This window comes from Pan paniscus, chromosome 1 (assembly GCF_029289425.2).
Source record: "Pan paniscus chromosome 1, NHGRI_mPanPan1-v2.0_pri, whole genome shotgun sequence".
Lineage (NCBI taxonomy): Eukaryota > Metazoa > Chordata > Mammalia > Primates > Hominidae > Pan > Pan paniscus.
In genome coordinates, this window is record NC_073249.2 from 75,187,100 (window position 1) to 75,210,932 (window position 23,833).

At 37.4% G+C, this 23,833-nt stretch overlaps 1 protein-coding gene across 10 annotated transcripts in view; it reads right to left on the bottom strand.

The window, feature by feature from the left end:
• The window catches only part of RABGAP1L (RAB GTPase activating protein 1 like), an 830,901-nt gene that overhangs the window by 450,473 nt on the left and 356,595 nt on the right, over positions 1-23,833 (bottom strand). The gene's annotated exons all lie outside the window — the stretch shown is intronic.

Here is a 23,833-nt window from a genome sequence, read left to right on the forward strand (position 1 = left end):
ACTGGTGTACCTGAAAGTGACAAGGAGAATGGAACCAAGTTGGAAAACACTCTGCAGGATATTACCCAGGAGAACCTACCCAACCTAGCAAGGCAGGCCAACATTCAAATTCAGGAAATACAGAGAACGCCACAAAGATACTCCTCAAGAAGAGCAACTCCAAGACACATAATTGTCAGATTCACCAAAGTTGAAATGAAGGAAAAAATGTTAAGGGCAGCCAGAGAGAAAGGTCGAGTTACCCACAAAGGAAAGCCCATCAGACTAACAGCGGATCTCTTGGCAGAAAGTCTACAAGCCAGAAGAGAGTGGGGGACAATATTCAACATTCTTAAAGACAAGAATTTTCAACCCAGAATTTCATATCCAGCCAAACTAAACTTCAAAAGTGAAGGAGAAATAAAATCCTTTACAGACAAGCAAATGCTGAGAGATTTTGTCACCACCAGGCCTGCCTTACAAGAGCTCCTGAAGGAAGCACTAAACATGGAAAGGAACAACTGGTACCAGCCACTGCAAAATCATGCCAAATGGTAAAGACCATCGAGGCTAGGAAGAAACTGCATCAACTAACGAGCAAAATAACCAGCTAACATCATAATGACAGGCTCAAATTCACACATAACCATATTAACTTTAAATGTAAATGGGCTAAATGTTTCAATTAAAAGACACAGACTGTCAAATTGGATAAAGAGTCAAGACCCATCAGTGTGCTGTATTCAGGAAACCCATCTCACAGGCAGGGAAACACATAGGCTCAAAATAAAGGGATGAAGGAAGATCTGCCAAGCAAATGGAAAACAAAAAAAAGCAGGGGTTGCAATCCTAGTCTCTGATAAAACAGACTTTAAACCAACAAAGATCAAAAGAGACAAAGAAGGCCATTACATAATGGTAAAGGGATCAATTCAACAAGAAGAACTAACTATCCTAAATATATATGCACCCAATACAGGAGCATCCAGATTCATAAAGCAAGTCCTGAGTGACCTACAAAGAGACTTAGACTCCCACACAATAATAATGGGAGACTTTAACACCCCACCGTCAACATTAGACAGATCAATGAGACAGAAAGTTAACAAGGATATCCAGGAATTGAACTCAGCTCTGCACCAACCAGATCTAATAGACACCTACAGAACTCTCCACCCCAAATCAACAGAATATACATTCTTCTCAGCACCACATCACCCTTATTCCATAATTGACCACATAGTTGGAAGCAAAGCACTCCTCCGCAAATGTTAAAGAACAGAAATTATAACAAACTGTCTCTCAGACCACAGTGCAATCAAACTAGAACTCAGGATTAAGAAACTCACTCAAAGCTGCTCAACTACATGGACACTGAACAACCTTGTCCTGAATGACTACCAGGTACATAATGAAATGAAGGCAGAAATAAAGATGTACTTTGAAACCAAGGAGAACAAAGACACAACATACCAGAATCTCTGGGACACATTTAAAGCAATGTGTAGAGGGAAATTTATAGCACTAAATGCCCACAAGAGTAAGCAGGAAAGATCTAAAATTGACACCCTAACATCACAATTAAAAGAACTAGAGAAGCAAGAGCAAACACATTCAAAAGCCAGCAGAAGGCAAGAAATAACTAAGATCAGAGCAGAAATGAAGGAGATAGAGACACAAAAAACCCTTCAAAAAATCAATGAATCCAGGAGGCGGTTTTTTGAAAAGATCAACAAAATTGGTAGACCACTAGCAAGACTAATAAAGAAGAAAAGAAAGAAGAATCAAATAGATGCAATAAAAAATGATAAAGGGGATATCACCACAGATCCCACAGAAATACAAACTACCATCAGAGAATACTATAAACACTTTTACACAAATAAACTAGAAAATCTAGAAGAAATGGATAAATTCCTCGACACATACACCCTCCCAAGACTAAACCAGGAAGAAGTTGAATCCCTGAATAGTCCAATAAAAGGCTCTGAAATTGAGGCAATAATCAATAGCTTACCAACCAAAAAAAGTCCAGGACCAGATGGATTCACAGCCAAATTCTACCAGAGGTACAAGGAGGAACTGGTATCATTCCTTCTGAAACTATTCCAATCAACAGAAAAAGAGGGAATCCTCCCTAACTCATTTTATGAAGCCAGCATCATCCTGATACCAAAACCTGGCAGAGACACAACAAAAAAAGAGAATTTTAGACCAATATCCCTGATGAACATCGATGCAAAGATCCTCAATAAAATACTGGCAAACCGAATCCAGCAGCACATCAAAAAGCTTATCCACCACAATCAAGTTGGCTTCATCCCTGGGATGCAAGGCTAGTTCAACATACGCAAATCAATAAACATAATCCATCATATAAACAGAACCAAAGACAAAAAACAGATGATTATCTCAATAGATGCAGAAAAGGCCTTTGACAAAATTCAACAGCCTTTCACGCTAAAAACTCTTTTTTTTTTTTTTGAGACGGAGTCTCATGCTGTCACCCAGGCTGGAGTGCAGTGGCATGATCTCGGCTCACTACAAGCTCCGCCTCCCGGGTTCATGCCATTCTCCTGCCTCAGCCTCCAGAGTAGCAGGGACTACAGGTGCCCGCCACCCTGCCTGGCTAATTTTTTGTATTTTTAGTAGATACGGAGTTTCACTGTGTTAGCCAGGATGGTCTCGATCTCCTGACCTCGTGATATGCCTGCCTTGGCCTCCAAAAGTGCTGGGATTACAGGTGGTGAGCCACCGCGCCCGCTATTGATGGGACATATCTCAAAATAATAAGAGCTATTTATGACAAACCCACAGCCAATATCATACTGAATGGGCAAAAACCAGAAGCACTCCCTTTGAAAACTGGCACAAGACAGGGATGCCCTCTCTCACCACTCCTATTCAACATAGTGTTGGAAGTTCTGGCCAGGGAAGTCAGGCAGGAGAAAGAAATAAAGAGTATTCAATTAGGAAAAGGGGAAGTGAAATTGTCCCTGTTTACGGATGACATGATTGTATATTTAGAAAACCCCATCATCTCAGCCCAAAATCTCCCTAAGCTGATAAGCAACTTCAGCAAAGTCTTAGAATACAAAATCAATGTGCAAAAATCACAAGCATTCCTCTACATCAATAACAGACAAACAGCTAAATCATGAGTGAACTCCCATACACAATTGCTACAAAGACAATAAAAAACCTAGGAATCCAACTTACAAGGGATGTGAAGGACCTCTTCAAGGAGAACTACAAAACACTGCTCAATAAAATAAAAGAGGACACAAACAAATGGAAGAACATTCCATGCTCGTGGATAGGAATAATCAATATTTTGAAAATGTCCATATTGCCCAAGGTAATTTATAGATTCAATGCCATCCCCATCAAGCTACCAGTGACTTTCTCCACAGAATTGGAAAAAACTACTTTAAAGTTCATATTGAACCAAAAAAGAACCCACATTGCCAAGACAATCCTAAGCAAAAAGAACAAAGCTGGAGACATCACGCTACCTGACTTCAAACTATACTACAAGACTACAGTAACCAAAACAGCACGGTACTGGTTCCAAAACAGAGATATAGACCAATGGAACAGAACAGAGCCCTCAGAAATAACACCACACATCTACAACCATCTGATCTCTGACAAACCTGACAAAAACAAGAAGTGGGGAAAGGATTCCCTATTTAATAAATGGTGCTGGGAAAACTGGCTAGCCATATGTAGAAAGCTGAAACTGGATCCCTTCCTTACACCTTATACAAAAATTAATTCAACATGGATTAAAGACTTAAATGTTAGACCTAAAACCATAAAAACCCTAGGGGAAAACCTAAGCAATACCATTTAGGACATTGGCATGGGCAAGGACTTCATGACTAAAACACCAAAAACAATGGCAACAAAAGCCAAAATAGACAAATGGGATTTAATTAAACTAAAGAGCTTCTGCACAACAAAAGGAACTACCCTCAGAGTGAACAGGCAACCTACAGAATGGGAGAAAATTTTTACAATCTACCCATCTGACAAAGGGCTAATATCCAGAATCTACAAAGAACTTAAACAAATTTACAAGAAAAAATCAAACTACCCCATCAAAAAGTGGGCAAAGGATATGAACAGACACTTCTCAAAAGAAGACATTTATGCAGCCAAAAGACACATGAAAAAATGCTTATCATCACTGGTAATCAGAGAAATGCAAATCAAAACCACAATGAGATACCATTTCATACCAGTTAGAATGGCGATCATTAAAAAGTCAGGAAACAATAGGTGCTGGAGAGGATGTGGAGAAATAGGAAAACTTTTATACTGTTGGTGGGACTATAAACTAGTTCAACCCTTGTGGAAGACAGTGTGGCGATTCCTCAATGATCTAGAACTAGAAATACCATTTGACCCAGCCATCCCACTACTGGGTATAAACCCAAAGGATTATAAATCATGCTGTTATAAAGACACATGCATACGTATGTTTATTGTGGCACTATTCACAATAGCACAGACTTGGAACCAACCCAAATGTCCATCAATGATAGACTGGATTAAGAAAATGTGGCACATATACACCATGGAATAGTATGCAGCCATAAAAAGGGATGAGTTCATGTCCTTTGTAGGTACATGGATGAAGCTGGAAACCATCATTCTGAGCAAACTATCACAAGGATTTTAAACCAAACACCGCATGTTCTCACTCATAGGTGGGAACTGAACCATGAGAACACTTGGGCACAGGGTGGGGAACATCACACACCAGGGCCTGTTGTGGGGTGTGGGGACAGGGAAGGGATAGCATTAGGAGATATACCTAATGTAAATGACAAGTTAATGGGTACAGCACACCCACGTGGCACATGTATACATATGTAACAAACCTGCATGTTGTGCACATGTACCCTAGAACTTAACGTATAATAAAGAAAATAATAAAAAAAAGAAAAAAAAGAAATGAAAAAAATAAATAAAAAATAAAACCCCGGTTTACCTGATGCTAAGTTCTTTACCACTAAGTTTAACCTCCAACTAAGCCTATGCATGATTTATCTATGAAAATATAATAAAAATAATAAATATGTATTTACTATGGGCCAGTATTAGATAATTTATTCTTGAAAACTATACTGTAAATAGGAGCTCTTATTATTCTGAATGATAAATGAGGAAACTTAGGTTCAAATCACTCTTTAGTCTTTTGTGTGACCCCGGGCAACTTATTTAACTTTTTAATGAACGTAGGCAGTCTATCTCTAGTGCCTAGACTCTCAACACTACACTAATATGTTTTTCTGTAAGAATTTTGGCCTCCTAAAAAATTTTAAGACAAATTTACCATAGCCTACTATCACACTACAAAATGAGGTTATAAACATGAACGATTACACATACATAAACATGTATACCTATGTGGTATTACGGGACTTATAGCTCCAGGTTACTTGGCATTTAAACAAAATTATCTCTAAGTTGTGCCATATGTCAGAGGTGAAATTCTATAATGGTTTTCATATATTTGACCATTTGTCTCCCAGGGAATTCAAAGTAGTTCTTTGAAAGATAACATAACAATTTTATAGCGCACAGTGAAATATCATTATAACCACCTTGTGGGTTAAAAAATACTAAGTCATAGAAAAATTAAATGTCAGGATGCAGTTCAAAGAGTACATGGTAGCATTGAAAGAGTATACAAACGTCCCTAGATTAGTGGTATGTCTATAGGGTTATACTTCAAAGTTTAAGTTCAATTCAGTAGACATTTACAGGGCACAAACTATACAGGATACAGAGTAGACAATGTTGGGTTTGGAAACATGTAAAAGATTATTCTTATGTAGTTTATATTCTGGCAGAGAACAAAAAGATGTGTGAAGAACTATAAGGGAAGGGTTAAATACTAATAAAATTTAGAAGAGATTTACAAAGAAACCAAAAAAGAGAAAAATTACTCCTAGGTTGAAAAGCAGGAGAAAGCCTAAGAGGGACTAGGCATTTGATCTGGACTTTGGAAATAGTTCAAATGTTCACAGCAAAGAGAAATGGAAGTACCAACATAAGCAAAGAAATGGTTTTCCCAAAGCAGGGTTCAGAGATTGTTGTACCACAGCACGTATGACGAGAGAAATGAGGTCTAAGATTGGAAAGGGAGGTTCAGGGCAGATTGTAGAGAGCATTACCAGGCAAGCTAAGGAGTTCTGAATTTGTTTCTAAAGAAAATAAGGAAATTACATAACAATGTAAGCTTCAAGGAGATTCATCTGGCAGCATTTTTAAAAGGTGGACTAAGGAAGAGAGTAACTAACTGGGTGAGCCCTTATTGAACAATACTCTTGCATAGGGTATGTGAAGCCACTTGATACTCATGGAAGATCTTCCTTAAAAGTTAGTTTCACTGGAAGATTTTAGAGTTGAAAAAAATTATAACTTTTTTGTGTTCTTTAAAAGATCTTGATACATGCATCAGAATCATACTTTTCCACAATGACCACAAACAATGCAGAAAAATATGGAAAATTCACACGATGGCAGATCATTAGTGTTATGCTCTCAGGTAGCACCACTCTACACCTCTCTCCATAGTAACTAGCTTCCTCTTCTTTGCTGGCTGTTGACAGTTCCAAGGTGGATATGTCTGAGAAGTACTGTATATGGTTGTAATAATCTAAGTAAGAATGTCTAAAATACGGCAATTACATAAAAAAAAGGGAAAGGGGGGGATGAATGGGATAGATGTTAGGGGTAAAGCAAGGGTAGTCAGTTTTTCCTCATCCTTCTGCCAAGACTTGATAAGATGCCTATCGTATAAGCTCCCATAGAATACTACACACTGCTAGCTCAGCACTTATCACATTATATCATAACTTCCTGGTTTCCTGTTTATGTATAACTCTCCTCAACTCATAGCATCTCAAGGACTGCCTTGGTTATAATTGTATCCCACGTACTTAACACAGTTTCTGGCATGTAGACAATATTCAGTACATATCTATTGACTAAATGATTCTAGCAGCAAATACATGAAATGACATCATAATTTTTCTATTTCTCATTAAGAGAAAGGAGTAATCTGCCCATTCTACTTAAGGATCCCATTCTTTGATCAAGGATTTAATTAGGTGAAAAGTGAGAATGTGCTCAGAGCCATGGTGACAAGTGCTGTCGGCAGAGTAGGAGATATCCCAACCTTCAAAATTTCCAAAGAATGCTTAGCAGTAGCCTCTGGGTTGTCCTTCTGGTATCTCTAGCCACCTCCGTGAACACTACTGAGTTGGGTAGCATGCATGCACTGATGTTGCGTACAAAGCAGCAGCATGTGCACGGAGATTGGGAGAGTAACTTTGTGTAAACTAATGGAGGAACACCAAAGGCAACCCCTGCTGTGCTGATGATAATGGCTCTGGATTCAGTGGGCCATAAGAGTTAATGTTGTTTTAACTGAATGTGAATATAAATCTCACATTTACATGTTTATGTTTAAAGTATTTAGTCTAGAGGTACTGGTTTCAAAGTAACATTTCTTAATGAATAGTAAACCACTTATAAACCTAATATATCAGTATCTCCATATAAGATTAAAATTTTCAAAGTTCCTCCTTAGGGTCACATTAGTTATATAAAACAGTTTTATTTTCAATAAAATCTTTATCAAAACATAAAAATACAGTTCAAAAACTGTATCTTAATAAGGGTCATAAATATTTAAAACAGAATTTTTAAATTAAACAGGAATTTTTACAATCTAATTACATAATGTACAATTTAATTAAAGTTATAAGTAAGATTTAGAGAAAATGTGACTTTACAAGTTAAATTTAATCATGATGGAGTTTGAAAATGAGGCACCTGTTAAGAAATAATCTTGCTTCTTCTCTTCCTTCCCTACTTATTTCCTTTCTTGAATCATTAAAAACAAAATAAAAACAAAAAACTTATCAAGCAGCTACTTTCTGCCTGTGAGGCATAAAAGGGAGACCAGATCCAATCTTCCTAGAGCTCAGAGCTACCCTAGGTGCTATGGTTTGAATATGGTTTGTTTGTCCCCACCCAAATCTCAGGTTGAAATTTAATCTCCAGTGTGGTGGTAGTGGGAGGTGGGGCCTAGTGGGAAGTGGATCCCTACCGAACGGCTTTGTGCCCTCCTTATGGTAGTGAGCTTCCACTCTGGAGAGACTGATTTTGTTCTCACAGGAATGGATTAGTTCCCCCTGAGAGCAGGTTGCTATAAAGGCAAGATGCCTCTTGGATTTGGTCCTTCTTCATACACTCTCACTTTCCCTTTGACATTCTCCACCGTGTTTTGATGCAGTACAAAAGCCCTTACTAGAGGCCAATCCAATGCTGGTGCCAGGCTGCTTGTACAGCCTGTAGAACTCTGAGCTAAATAAATCTCTTTTCTTTATAAACTACCAAGCCCCAGGCATTCCTTTATAGCAACACAAAATGGACTAAGACACTAAGTAATGTTGTTAATGATGGTAGAGCAAATAACCAAAGTTAAAAGTAATCTGTAAAAATAAACAAAGGCTATGTATTAGTGGTCCATTAAGTCCTACTAACCTTTATCAAGAACACAGTTTTTAGAAGTTTACCACCTCAGATACTTAAAGTGGGCTTCTGGAACTATTTCTTTCCCAGCATGCAGTAATTAAAATGAGAGAAAATGTTTTCTTTGTATGTCATTGTAAAAACTCAGCATATAGTACTTTAAAAAGTAAAAAGTGATTGTACACTTCATGGTAGAATACTACAAATTATATCCAGAAGTAGTACTCAGCAATAGAAAAATGTTAAATACAGAACATCCTTATGATAAAAAATTATGCCATCATTATGTTATAGAAAATATTTGGAGGCATGGGAAAATGTTCACAAGGATGTGTTAAATGAAATTAAAATACAGGTTACAAGCAGAATATAGCATATACAAAATATACATGATTGATTAGGGGAATGGTAACCCTACTTCCTCAAGAATCAAAAGCCTTTACTGTGATGTAGGGAAAATAAAGACAGGTTTCTGTTTCCTGTGTGAAACCTGTAGTTGTTCATCTCTGGTTGTGTATATTTTCATTCTGAACAATCAACATTTTATTTTGAAAGTGTTCATTATAGGCAGGAGAATGAAACCTGTCCATTTCTTCTACCCACAGCTCCTCCTAGAAATGAGAAAATAAACCCAATGCTTGTATACTTTCTCCAATATCTGAATTGTCATTATCCAAATAAATTTTATTAGCCATTTCCTAATAAAAATAGAGTTGCCAACTTTCCTCCTTTTAATTCTCCTTTTCCTATTTTTAGTTGCCAGTGTTCTGTAAATGGAAACCTTTTCTTAAAATAGAGGCCAGTAAAATGCTGTTTGCCTTCCTGCTCAATACCAAAGCTTAATGTCCAATGGCACATTAAAAACAGACTATTAAAACTGCTTGGTCTACACACAGATACACTGTAACACTCCAAGCCTCCATTGAGAAATAGAGTCCAGGGCTGGGCACGGTGGCTCACACCTGTAATCGCAGCACTTTGGGAGGTCGAGGCGGGTGGATCACCTGAGGTCAGGAGTTGGAGATCAGACTGACCAACATGGAGAAACCTCATCTCTACTAAAAATACAAAATTAGCCAGGCGTGGTGGCATGCATCTGTAATCCCAGCTACTCGGGAGGCTGAGGCAGGAGAATCACTTGAATGTGGGAGGCAGAAGTTGCAGTGGGCCGAGATAGCGCTACTGCAATCCAGCCTGGGCAACAAGAGTGAAACTCTGTCTCAAAAAATAAAAATTACAAAAAGAGAAATATGGAGTCCAGAAAATGGCAGAATCAGATTAAGAAAATTCCGTAAAGGAAGAAAAAATCTAAACTTTCTTTCAGGAACAGGAGGAGCAAGAATTGGATGATGGTGTATAGCATTTATTAAGCACCTCTTCTGAGATTACCTGTAGAGGATGGGAAAATACAGACCAGACTTGATATTCCCAAGACCTTTTACCAATATCCACAAGTGGGAAAGTGGGGTGTTCCTTAGGAAAATAGGTTCTTAGTAGCAGTAGGATAAGGGTTACAGGCTTCACTGATTTCTCCAGTAAAACTTTTGTACCCTGAGAGAAAGGCATGTTCCTTTATACCCAGCATAGGTTAAAGAAGGGTAATCATTAGTACTGATATAGCTCTATGTTTCTCAAATTCTGTTAAGCTACTTTGCATTTGGTTCAACCTCATAATATGAACTGTCATAGCAACTCATTCAACTGCCACCCACATATAAGTTTATAGTCTATTTTTAATTGAAACTTCATCTAAGTCAGAAAAATCAGCAAAACCCAAAAGCTCAACTAAAAAGAGGTTTATGAAATTATCTTTATAGTTTGGTGTGGGAGAGAAAAAAGGCAACCAACTACTTCAAAGAAACCAATAAATGAGATTGTTGGCCTTTTAAGTCAAATAACCAACTTCAGATGTAGCAAGAAATATTGTCAGTATCTACTTATGCTCTACAAATTCAAAATTTCCTTGGTTTTACAAGAACTTTCACCCTATTTTTTCCCCAAAGAAAATTGTTTTAAAATGTAAAATAAACATCCAATATCTAAATGTGTCCTTTTCTCTATTAAAAGGGAAAAAGTAATTATTTAAAAGGTCTAAGGTAAAAACGTATTTGTCATTAATGCCGGTACTCTACCTTCTGCTGAAAAGAATGAACAATATTTCCCTTCCTAATGTTAGAAAATTTCCTTGAAATGACTAAGAAAAATTTTTATTTTAACATGATACACAAAAGATGATTTCCAAAAGATATTTTCCAAAGATGGGTTTTCCCTTCTAATCAGTGACTTAGGCTATTATCTAAAAGCAGTTATCAGCTTGATCTAAAAATTTTTATGTATTTGTTAAAGCTATTATTGCTTGTTTTCATAAAAATCAATTTCTTTAAAGGAAAAAAAGCATAATTCTTCCCACATAAAATAAGAATGCTTATTTTTCTTTTTACTTAATTTATCATTCTCAGTTATCCTGGAAATGTGTCAAAATTTCATAGAAAGCACATTTCTCTCCTCTCTCTCCCTCTCTCAATCTCCCAACCCTCCCTTCTTCTATCTTTCCTTTTTTCCATCTTTTTTCACATACGCAAACAAACATACACAGTTTCAGAGAGTTAAAATTGCTTTTACTTTGGAGTATTTCACTTTCAAACTGTCCTTTGGGAAAAAAAGTGATATATACACTTAAAAAAAGCCATACATTAAATTTCCAGAGGTTTTTTTTTTCCCCTGACACTGGAATTATTCATTTTGAATGAATGTTCCAAGTGCACACCTTATCAATAATTAAAATACCAATCAAAAGATATTTGCAAAGAGGAAAAAAATATTATGGTAAAAACCTGAGGTGAGATAAGGACAAGATTTCCTATAGAAAACACAAATATACATTAATTCAGCAATGATGAATTCCAGTAACATTATGCTATCACATTCATTTCACAAATCTTCACCAAGTGCCTACTAATGTGCAGGCACTGTCCTGTAACAGAATAAAACTGAAGAAAAAAATTTTCAAGGTCAAACCTTTTTTGTTCTTATAAAATTATACATATTTAATTTTTAAATATGCTCAATTTTTCTATAAAACTCATGAGACATTTTGAGTTTTCTATTTTAATGAAAAACTAAGAAGCAATTCTGAAAGCTGATAGCCTGTTGTCAGTGTATTTTTCATAACTACAATTAATATATTTTCCTTTGGAATTATTAATCTTTTAGGAACTGAATGTTTTATAAAACTAATTATTTCCCCTAAACTATGAAAGCATGACTTCCAGGAAGGAAAAAGGTTGAAGAAATTGGGAAATGAAGGGCTGTAAATTTGTAAATATAGAGGATCTAAGATGTCTCCACTGAACTGAACACTTCAGTTCTTTCAAAAGTATTCTGAACACCTAGCAGGCAAAAAGTGCAGCTTCTAGGATCCTCTCTTAATAGTAACTACCCAGGCTGAAAATAGACTTCCCCTGGCAAATCACTCACTGACTAATTGGGCGTCTTTGCTTGCTGGCTATAACGTAGTTCTTGCAGTTTAAGCCACCAGCAATCAGTGCTGATTGAGTACCTATAATATGCAGAGCATGCAGTTCTCAGAGATCCTCACAGTCTAGACCTACAGAGTTTCAGGCCTCCTAGACCATCATGAAATTCTGAGATACAAAGAGATTTTCATTAAAAAAATAAATAGAGACAAATTCTTTATTTTTTATTTCCCACAGTTCAATTTTGACTCGTGACATTTCAAAAGAAAATTTTACAGCTATACCTAAAAGATGCATGCAAATTGTCTTAACCGCAACAGATCAAGAAAACAAAACAATACTTAACCTTATGGTGTCAAGTTGAACAGTGGCATTCAAAAACTTTTATTTTTTCCTGAGAACAAGGAGATATAAACCATTCCACTTTCATCTTTTGACCATGATGTGAGCATAACCTCAATGAATCAAACCACACTGTATACACTAATCGTTAGTCACCTTCTGGGTTACCATTCAACTGTCATCAGATCAACTATTACAATATCACAGTGCTATGTTCAAGTAACCCTTATTTTCCCTAATAATTGCTCCAAAGTACAATGTACAAGATTAGTGATACTGGCATACTATTCTAATTATTCTTTTTTTTTTTTTGGAGACAGAGTTTCGCTCTGTCATCCAGGCTGGAGTGCAGTGGCATGAACTCGGCTCACTGCAACCTCTGCTTCCCAGGGTCAAGCAATTCTCCTGCCTCAGCCTCCCGAGTAGATGGGATTATAGGTGCATGACACCATGCCCGGCTAATTTTTGTATTTAGTAGAGACGGGGTTTCACCATGTTGGCCAGGCCAGTCTCGAACTCCTAACCTCCAGTGATCCGCCCACCTCAGTCTCCCAAAGAGCTGGGATTACAGGCGTGAGTCACCTTGCCTGGCCTGCTCTAGTTATTCTATTTTATTATTAGTTATTGTTTTTAATCTCCCGTGCAAACATTATAAATTAAACCATCATAGGTACATATGTATAGGAAAAAACACAATATATACAGGATTTAGTACTAATCTAGTTTTAGACATCCACTGGGGGTCGTGGAATGTAATCCCCATGAATAACGGCAGGGGGATTACTGCAGTTTTTTTGTTTTGTTTTGTTTTTAAACTATTGAGCTGTAAAAGCAAACTGTAGACGATCATATTTAATATACACCATTGATATAAAGTTTAAAAACAGTCAACTTGCTAAATATTGTTTAGGGACACACACACACACACACACACACACACACACACACACAGAGTTGACCTCTGAACAATGCAGGAGTTGGGGCACTGGCCCTATGCACAGTCAAAAATCCATGTATAACTTTTGACTCCCCAAAAACTCAACTACTAATAGCCTACTGCTAGCCAGAAGCCTTGGGGATAACATAAACAGTTGATTAACACATATTTTGTGGGCTGGGCGCGGTAGCTCATGCCTGTAATACCAGCACTTTGGGAGGCCGAGGCGAGTGGATCACCTGAGGTCAGGAGTTTGAGACCAGCCTGGCCACCATAATGAAACCTCATCTCTAATAAAAATACAAAAAATTTGCTGGGTGTGGTGGCGGGCACCTGTAATCCCAGCTACTTGGGAGGCTGAGGCAGGAGAATCGCTTGAACTCAGGAGGCGGAGGTTGCAATGAGCTGAGATCATACCATTGCACTCCAGCCTAGGCAACAAGAGCGACACTCCATCTCAAAAAACAAAAACAAAAACACATATTTCGTATGTTATATGTATTATATACTACATTGTCACACAAAGTAAGCTAGAGAAAAGAAACCCTAAGAAAATCATAAGGAAGAGAAAATATATTTACTATTTATTAAATAGAAGTGGATCATCATGAAAGTCTTCATCGTCATCGTCTTCACACTGAGTAGGCTGAGGAGGAGGAGGAAGAGGAGGGATTGTTCTTGTTGTCTCAGGGGTGGCAGAGGTAAAAGAAAATCTGCATGTAAGCAGACCTGCGCAGTGCAAGCCCATGTTGTTCAAGAGTCAACTGTATGTAGTATAAGGACGTATGCAGAAATGACAAGTATGAACTTTAAAACAGTGGTTACCTTCAGACAAAGACGAAGAGCGATGGTACCAGAGGGGAGCGCATGGAAGGATTCCATTATATTTGTTTGTTTGTTTATTTATTTATTTTTGAGACGGAGTCTCACTCTGTCACCCAGGCTGGAATGCAGTGGCGCGATCTTGGCTCACTGCGACCTCTGCCTCCCGGGTTCAAGCGATTCTCCTGCCTCAGTCTCCCGACTAGGTGGGATTACAAGAGTGCCCCACCACGCCTGGCTAATTTTTTGTATTTTTAGTAGAGACAGGGTTTCACTGTGTTAGCCAGGATGGCCTTGATCTCCCGACCTCGTGATCCACCCACCTCGGCCTCCCAAAGTGCTGGGATTACAGGCGTAAGCCACTGTGCCCGGCTATAGTGTTTATTTCTCAAGCTTAGTTGTGGATACATGGATATTTATCATGTTATATTCTATAGTTTTTTATCAGTTTTTAGAAATACAACAAAACTTGTTATAAGTGGTATTAGTGGCAACTTGTTTTTCTTACTCCCCATTTTTTTTCATATATCTGTGATTAACTCCTCTTTGCTGCTTTATAGTATTCCGTTATATGTAATACACTATCTGGATGAGATATTTCTATTAATAGAGTCATGTAGTTACATAACCCATTCATGGCTGGATAATATAGTATTGTCTTTCCATTCCATTTCTCAGTTTCCTCCACAGTTCATACCTATCTTGTTTTTTGTTTGCTGTTTTCTATGTACTTAAAACAGTCCCCCAGTTTTATGAATCTTCCCTGAATGTGTTTAAATACTCTCAATATTTATCAATTTCATCTTCTTGAAAAACATCTGGCTGAGCGCAGTGGCTCATGCCTGTAATCCCAGCACTTTGGAAGGCCGAGGCGGGTGGATCATGAGGTCAGGAGTTCAAGACCAGCCTGGCCAACATGGTGAAACCCTGTCTCTACTAAAAATACAAAAATTAGCCAGGTGTGGTGGTGCGCACCTGTAGTCCCAGATACTCAGGAGGCTGAGGCAGGAGACTTGCTTGAACCCGGGAGGCAAAGGCTGCGGTGAGCTGAGACTGCGCCACTGCACTCCAGCCTGGGCGACAGAGCAAGACTCTGTCCCAAAAAACAAAACAAACAAAAAAAACCTCCTGTGATCCTTCTGACTTCTGATCTAAACTGCTTTCTGAATAGGCCCTCTAATCAGCTGTCGAGTTGGAATTTTCCTTTCCCTCTTCCCAAGGGTTCCTTTCACCTCTCTCACTCATACTAGATTTTCTAATTCCTATATCTTATGTCTTCCTTTCTACTCGTTTTCTTATTTTTGGCAGCAAACATACTACAGTAGCTTCTTGAGAAAAGCTGAATGGAGATGTTCATAATTGGTAATTTTGCTAGGTATAAAATTCTAGGTTGGAAATAATTTTTTCTCAGATATTGAAGATGATGTTCCATTGTCTCCTTTCTTCCAGTATTTCTATTGAACAGCAAAACCTATATTTTTCTCATTTGGAAGTTTGTAAGATCTTTTATTTATTCCTAGGGTTCCACAATTACCCAATAATATGTTTTGGTATATCTTCCCCACCCCCCCACCCCCGAGACAGTATCTCACCATATTTCCTGGACTGTAGTGCAGTGGCTAATCAGAGGTGTGATTAAAGCACACTACAGCCTCAAATTCCTAGCTTAAAGCAATTCTTCCACCTTGGCCTCCCAAGTAGCTTGAACTAAAGATGCAACCAGCTGCCCCTGGCTGGTGTCTAAGCCACACAGTCATTTTTATTGAATTTTATCCAATATGCTGGATAACTAGTGTGCCCTTTCATTTTGAATACTTGTCCTCAATACCAGAAAACATCCTTGATGTATTTCTTTTTTTCTGCCCTATATTTTTCCTATTTTTATCTAATTCTGAAATTCTTATTGCTGAAGTGTTGTGCATCTTAGACTGCTTCTCTGATTTTTTCCTCCTCTATTATTTCAATTGTGTTTATAATACACAATAAGCAAAACTTAAGTATATAGCACAAATAATTTTTCCATGTGTATATACTTGGTGAACTACATTTATCTTCTTGTATTATACCATCTCTGATAGGTATATGAATCAACCCATCTTCCTGTGTTATAACTAACCTGTATTATAGCCATCTTTAATAGGTAGCCACTATTATGACCATGAACATAGTGTTATCTATTCTTATACTTCACATAAATGAAAGCGTCTACTATATACTCCCTTGTGAATGGTTTCTTTCACTCAATAACTGTGTATTCAGATTCACCCATGGGGTTATGTGTAGCAAGTCTGTTCTTTTTACTGCTATGAGTTCTCTAATTTTATTGTCTATCCTATTTCCTATCTCTCTGTACTGTTTTCTAGAGATATGCTCAACTTCATTTTCTAACCCTTTATTAGATTCAATTAAAATTTTTTTCTGGTTAAAAAAAAATTCCACAAGCTGATTTTAATACCCTGCATGTTCCTTACACAAACGTATGTATGTATGTATGTATGTATGTATAAAAATCTTGGTTTTGATTGTCTTACTTGCTTCCTCCACTAAGAAGAACCAAAATAGTGAGTGAATAACCATACTTCAAATAGATCATCCAAGAGAGAACACTGGGATTTAACAGAAAGTGACAGGAAATACCTAAAGCAAGGAGAAAGGAAGGGAGGCAGACTGCTTGGTTGGGATCAGCAGGGAGCTGAGAGATACTCCCCAATGTGGGGAAAAGGTAATTGAAAGATCCTCAGTAGATCACATTCCCACCATGGACTCCTGAAATCCTAGCTTTGGGAGAACCCCTCAGTCCTTACAGGCTCTGAAACTAACAGAGGGTAACACCATGAGATTGTGCAACAGCACTGCTCTAAGGCGGGGAAAGAGCTCATGCTGGGTCCTACACACTCCCTGAGACCTAAACAGCTACAGCAAGGTACCATTTTTGAGTGCTGTCTACAACAGATTATGTACTGTCCTGGAACCCAACAGTGCCAGGGCTGAAGCTCAAGAGAAGCATGGCAGCTGCCTATGCAGCTTAGACATGAGCAAACATGGGCTACTGCACAGGACACTGAGGCACAAGCACCACTGGGACTGAGGTGCAAGTAGTACACCCAGTGACAAGGCAGTTGTGCTGCTGCCTTGCCACTGGAGAGGCCTAGGCTGCCTGCCACTGAAGGCAGTCCCGCCCTTCCCAGTGTCAAGGCAGCAGCACAACTGCTTTCTCCCACCAGCTGAGCATCCTGACGGTAGCATGCGCATTGACCCACTCCTGCGTAACATGGCTGGTACCTGCACTCACTATCAGAGGACCTAAGGACAAGCCCACCTGGCCAAGCTTTGCCTTCTCCATGCCAGAGCAGAGTCTGGGGGTCAGGGGAGTACCCAGCCCAGTCCACCATTGTTGGCATCTGAACACTACTCCCATGGGCCTGAGGGTGGGCCTTTCCATCCAATTAATACCACTACAACTAACATCTACAAGCACGTGCTGCCTGAGGGCTTGGAGACTGGCCTGTTCATCCCACTGTAGCAACCCAATATGAAAGCAAACTGCTCAGGAATCAGAGGGTTGTCCCGCCATTGTCACTGTCATTGCCCATGCCACACTAGCTGCCCAGAGGCCTAAGAACCTGCCCACTTGCTGGAACCAAGGCTTCAACACCTGGGTAAGTCACCTGGAGGCCCAAGTATTGGCCCACCTAGACGTGCCAACATCAGTGCTGGTGTATGCAACTCTGAGGCCCAGGAACAGGCACACCAAACCTACCACTGCCACCACTAGGACCCAAATACTGAACTATTTGGTATCCAAATCCCCATAAAAACTCCAGCACAACCTCCACTAATAACTACACCCTAAGCCACTAAGGAAATCACAGATACCACTGATGTTGTTTACAATTAAAGAAATCATACAAAGATTATACTACTAGCCTGCACCCAGAATCAAAGCCAAAGTGTCCTAACCAACCAACATTATAGATGCATTTTCAGGAAAAGTCCTCTTCTATAAAAGCCAGAAATTCAAAAAACTGAAAGAAGCGACTGTTATATGAGATGTATAGATATTAATGTAATAACACAGAAAACATGGAAAAGCAAGGAAATATTAATACCTCCAAAGAAACACAGTAATTCCCCAGAAACATCCCAATCAAAAAGAAATTCATGAAATCCCAGAAAATGAAAATTATCAATTCTAAAGAAGCTCAGTGAGATATAAGAGAATTCTGAAAACAAAAAACAAAAGATAATTCAGGACATGAATGAGAAATATACCAAAGAGATAGATATCATTAAAAAAAAAAGAACCAGACAAAAGTTCTGGAACTATAGCTTCAACAATAGAGTAGAACAAGCAGAAGAAAGGTCTTTTGAAATAACACAGACCAAAAATAAAAAAGAATAAAAAAGAATGAGTGAAACATTTGTGATATGTGAGACATCATAAAATGACCAAAATCTGAATTACCAGGGTCCCAGATGGCGAAGGGAGAATGAAAGGGTTAGAAAACCAATTTAATGAAATAACAGACAAGTATGGCAAGATATTTAGAAATCCAGATACAGGAGACTCTCAGATCCCCAAGCAGATACAACATAAAAAGGTCTTCATAGCACATTATAGTCAAATTGTCTAAAGTCAAAGACAAAGAAATACTTCTAAAAACAAAAAGAGAAAAGTGTTTAGGCACCTATAATTAAAAAAAAAAAAACCCATCAGACTAACAATGAGTTTCTTTGCAGAAACCTTACTGACCAGGAGAAAATGGGATGACGTATTCCAAGTGCTGAAAGAAAAAAAAAAAGGCCAGTCAAGGATACCATAGCAAACAAAATTATCCTTAAAAAATGAAGAAAAAGTAGTCTTTCCCAGACAAACAAAAGCTGAGGGAATTCATCACCACCAGACCAGACCTACAAGAAATGCTCAAGGGAGTCCTAAACCTGGAAGCAAACTGACAACCATCTACCATCATGAAAATACGCAAATGTTTAAAACTTAAGCACAAATGAGGAGGAGAAAGGTACAACTACAGAAAACCACCAAAACAGAATGACAAACAAGAAAAGAGAAAGGAACAAAAAATATACAAAAGAACCAAAAACAATTGACTATATGACAGCAACAAAATGTTATATATCAATAACCACCTAGAATATAAATGAATTAAACTCTTCACTTACTAGATATAGACTCACTGAATGAATTAAAAAAATGACTTAACTATTTGCTGTCTACAAGAAATGTACTTTACCTGTAAAGACACATATAGAATGAAAGTAAAGGGAATGGAAAAAGTCTACTCAAATGGAAACTAAAAGGAAGCAAGAGTAGCTGTGCTTACATCAGATAAAACAGACATTGAGTCAAAAAAAGGTAAAAAAAAAAAAAAAAGACAAGTATATAATGATAAAGTAATTATTCCAGGAGGAGGATAAGAGGATATAATGGTTCTAAATATATTAATATATGCACCTAACACTAGAGCACCCACATTCATAAATAAAATATTATTAGACATAAGGAGACAGAGGCTCCAACACGATAGTGGGAGACTTCAACACTCCACTCTCAGCATTAGGTAAATAATCTAGACAGAAAATCAGTAAAGAAACATTGGATTTAAACTGGACTTCAGACCTAATGGACCTAACAGACATTTACAGAGATTGTTATCCAAAAACTGCAGAATAGACATTATTTTCATCAGCACATGGAACATTATCCATGATGGGCCATAGGTTAGGGCACAAAACAAGTCTCAATAAATTTGTAAAAATAGAAATCATAGGCCAGGCATGGTAGCTCACGCCTGTAATCCCAGCACTTTGGGAGGCCGAGGCAGCGGATCACCTGAGGTCAGGAGTTCAAGACCAGCTTGCCCGGCCAACATGGTGAAACCCAGTCCCTACTCAAAACACAAAAATTCACGGGGCATGGTGGCAGGTGCCTGTAATCCCAGCTACTCGGGAGGCTGAGGCAAAGAATCGCTTGAATCAGGGAGGCAAAGGTTGACGTGAGCCAAGATCGTGCCACTGAACTTCATTCCGGGAGACAGAGTGAGATTCTGTCTCAAAAAAAAAAAAAAAAAAAAAAAAAAAAAAAAAAAAAAGAAAACAAAATAAAAATCATATGTTTTCTCAGACCACAATGAAATACAACTAGAAGTTTTAACCAAGAGGAATGTTGAAAACCATAGATTCAGGGATGTTGAACAAAATGCTCCTGAACAAACACTGGGTCAATAAAAACATTCAGATGGAAATACAAATATTTCTTGCAAGAAATGAAAATGGAAAAACAACATACCAAGATGTGTGGGATATAGCAAAAGCAGTAGTAAGTGGGATATATAAAACAATAAATGCCTACATTTAAAAAGTAAAAAGATTCTAAATAAACAATCTGACAATATGCCTCAAGGAACTAGAAGAGCAAGAACAAACCAAACCACAAATTGGCAGAAAGGAAGAAATAATAAAGATAAGAGCAGAGCTAAACAAAATAGATATTAAAAAAGCAATATAAAGCATCAGTGAAATGAAAAATTGGTTCTTTGAAAAGAAAAAATTGATAAACCACTAGAGCTAGACTAACCAGGAAAAGAAATGACCCAAATTTTTAAAAAATGAAAAAGGAGACTTTACAATTGATACCACAAAACTACAAAAGATCATAATAGACTATTATAAATAACGATACACTAACAAACTGGAAAACTTAAGAGAAAATGGATAAATTCCTAGAAACATACAACCTACCAAGATTGAATCAGGAAGAAACAGAAAACCTGAAAAGACCAGTAACGAGAACTTGAAGCAGTAATTAAAATGTCTCCCAACAAAGAAAAGCCAGGACTGGAGAGATTCACTGCTGAATTCTACCGAACACACAAAGAACTAATACCAATCCTCCTCAAACTATTCCAAGAAATTGAAGAGGAGCAAATTTTCCCTAACTCATATCATGAATCCAGCATTACCATGATACCAAAACCAGACAAGGACATAACAACAACAACAACAACAACAAAAAACTATAGGTCAATATCCTTGAAGAACACAGATGTAAAATCCTCAACAAAATACTAGCAAACCATAATTCAACAGCACAACAGACAATATTTGCAAACTATTCATCCAACAAAGGACTAATATCCAGAATATGCAAGAAACTCAGTCGACAATAGAAAAACAAATAATCCCATTAAAACATGGGCAAAGGACATGAATAGACAATTCTCAAAAGAAGACATACAAATGACCAATGGGTATATGAAAAAATGTTCAACATCACTAATCATCAGGGAAACGAAAATCAAATAATACATCATGATCAAGTGGAGTTTATACCAGAGATCCAAAGATGATTTAATATATGCAAATCAATCAGTGTGATACATCACATCAACAGAATGATAGACAAAAACCATACGATCATTTCAACTGATGCAGAAAAAAATGTGACAAAATTCAATGTCCCTTCATGATAAAAACTGTCAACAAACTAGGCATAGAAGGAATATACCTCAAAATAATAAAGACCATATATGACAAACCCATAGCTAACATATACTGAACCGAAAAAAGTTGAAAGCCTTTCCTCTACAAAATGAAACAAGAATGCCCACTTTCACCACTCCTATTCAACACAGTACTGGAAGTTCCAGCCACAGCAATCAGTCAAGAGATAAATAAAAGACATACAAATTGGAAGTGAGGAAGTCAAATTGTCCCTCTCTGCAGATGACATGATCTTATGTTTAGAAAAAGTAAAAGAGTCCAACAAAAAATCTCTTAGAGTTGATAAGCAAATTCAGTAAAGTTGCAGAATACAAAATCAACACACAAAAATCGGAAGCATTTCTAGACACCAATAATGAAATAGCCAAAAAAGCATCAAGGAAATCCAATTTACAATAGCTAAAAAGTAAAATAAAATACTTAGGAATACATTTGACCAAGAAGGTGAAAAATCTCTACCAAAAGAAAGCTATAAAACACTGATGGAAAATATTGAAAAGGGTATAAACAAATGGAAAGACAACCCATGCTCATGGATCAGAATAATTAGTATTGTTAAAATGACCATACTGCCCAAAGCAATCTAAAATTTAATTCGATCCCTATAAAATTACAATGTAATTTTTCACAGAGTTAGTAAAAAGAATTCTAAAATGTTTATGGAACCAAAAAAGAGCCAGGATGGCCAAAGCAATCCTGAGCAAAAAGAACAAAGCTGGAGGTAGCACACTACCTGACATCACATTATATTACAAGACCATAGTAACCAAAACAGCATGGGAATAGCACAACAACAGACAAAAAGACGAATGGAACAAAACAGAAAAGACAGAAATAAATCCACCTATTTACAACTAACTGATTTTTGACAAAGGCACCAAGAACATACGCTGGGAAAAGGACACACTCTTCAATAAATGGTGCTGGGAAAATCGGATATCCATATGCCAAAGAATGAAACTGGACCATTATCTCTCATCACATACAAAAATCAATTCAAGATGGGTTAAAGACTTAAAAGTAAGACCCAAAACTATGAAACTAATAGAAGACAACATAGTGAAATTACTTCAGAACACTGGTCCAGGCAAAGATTTTACAGCTAAGACCTTAAAAGCACAAAAAACTGAAACAAAAATAAACAAGGGGACTATATTAAACTAATAAGCTTCTGCACAGCAAAGGAAATAATCAACATAGTGAAGAGACAACTTGTTGAACAGGAGAAAATATCTGCAAACTATTCATTCAACAAGGGATTAATATTCAGAATATCCAAGGAACTCAAGAATGAAAAAACAAATATCCCATTAAAAAGTGGCCAAATGACACAAATAGACAATTCTCAACAGAAGACATACAAATGACGAACAGATATATAAAAAAATGTTCAATATCACTAATCATTAGGGAAATGCAAATCGAAACCAGAAAGAGTTCTCATCTTACCCCAGGTAGAATGGCTATTATTAAAAAAACAAAAGATAACAGATGCTGCCAAAGATCTGGAGAAAAGGAAACTCTTATACGCTGTTGGTAGGAATATAAATCAGTACAACCACTATGGAAAACGGTATAGAGATTTCTTAAAAAAACAAACAAACAAACAAAAAAAAAACAATAGAACTACCATATGATTCAGTAATCCAACTACTGGTTATCTGTCCAAAGGAAAAGAAGTCAGTATATCAAAGGGATATCTGTACTTGCATGTTATCACAGAACTGTTCACAGTAGCAAAGATATGGAATCAACCTAACTGTCCATTGACAGATGAATGGATAAAGAAAATGTTGTACATATATACAATGGAATACTACTCAGCCATAAAAGGAAGTCAATCTTGTCATTGCAGCAATGTGATTGTAACAGGAGGTCATTATGGTATGTGAAATAACCCAGGTAGAGAAAGATAAATACCATATGTTCTCACTCATATGTGAAAGCTACAAAACTTGATCTCACACAAATTGAGAATAGAATGAGGTACCAGGGGCAGGGAAGAGTGTGATGGTGGGAGGTGGAAATGAAGAGAGGTCAATGAATGGGTACAAACCTACAGCTAGATAGAAGAAATAAGTTCTAACACTAGATATTAGACTACAGTGACTATAGTTAACAACAGTATTATCATATATTTCAAAACCACTAGAAGAGGGGACTTAAAATGTTACCAAAACATAGAAATGATAAATTGTCA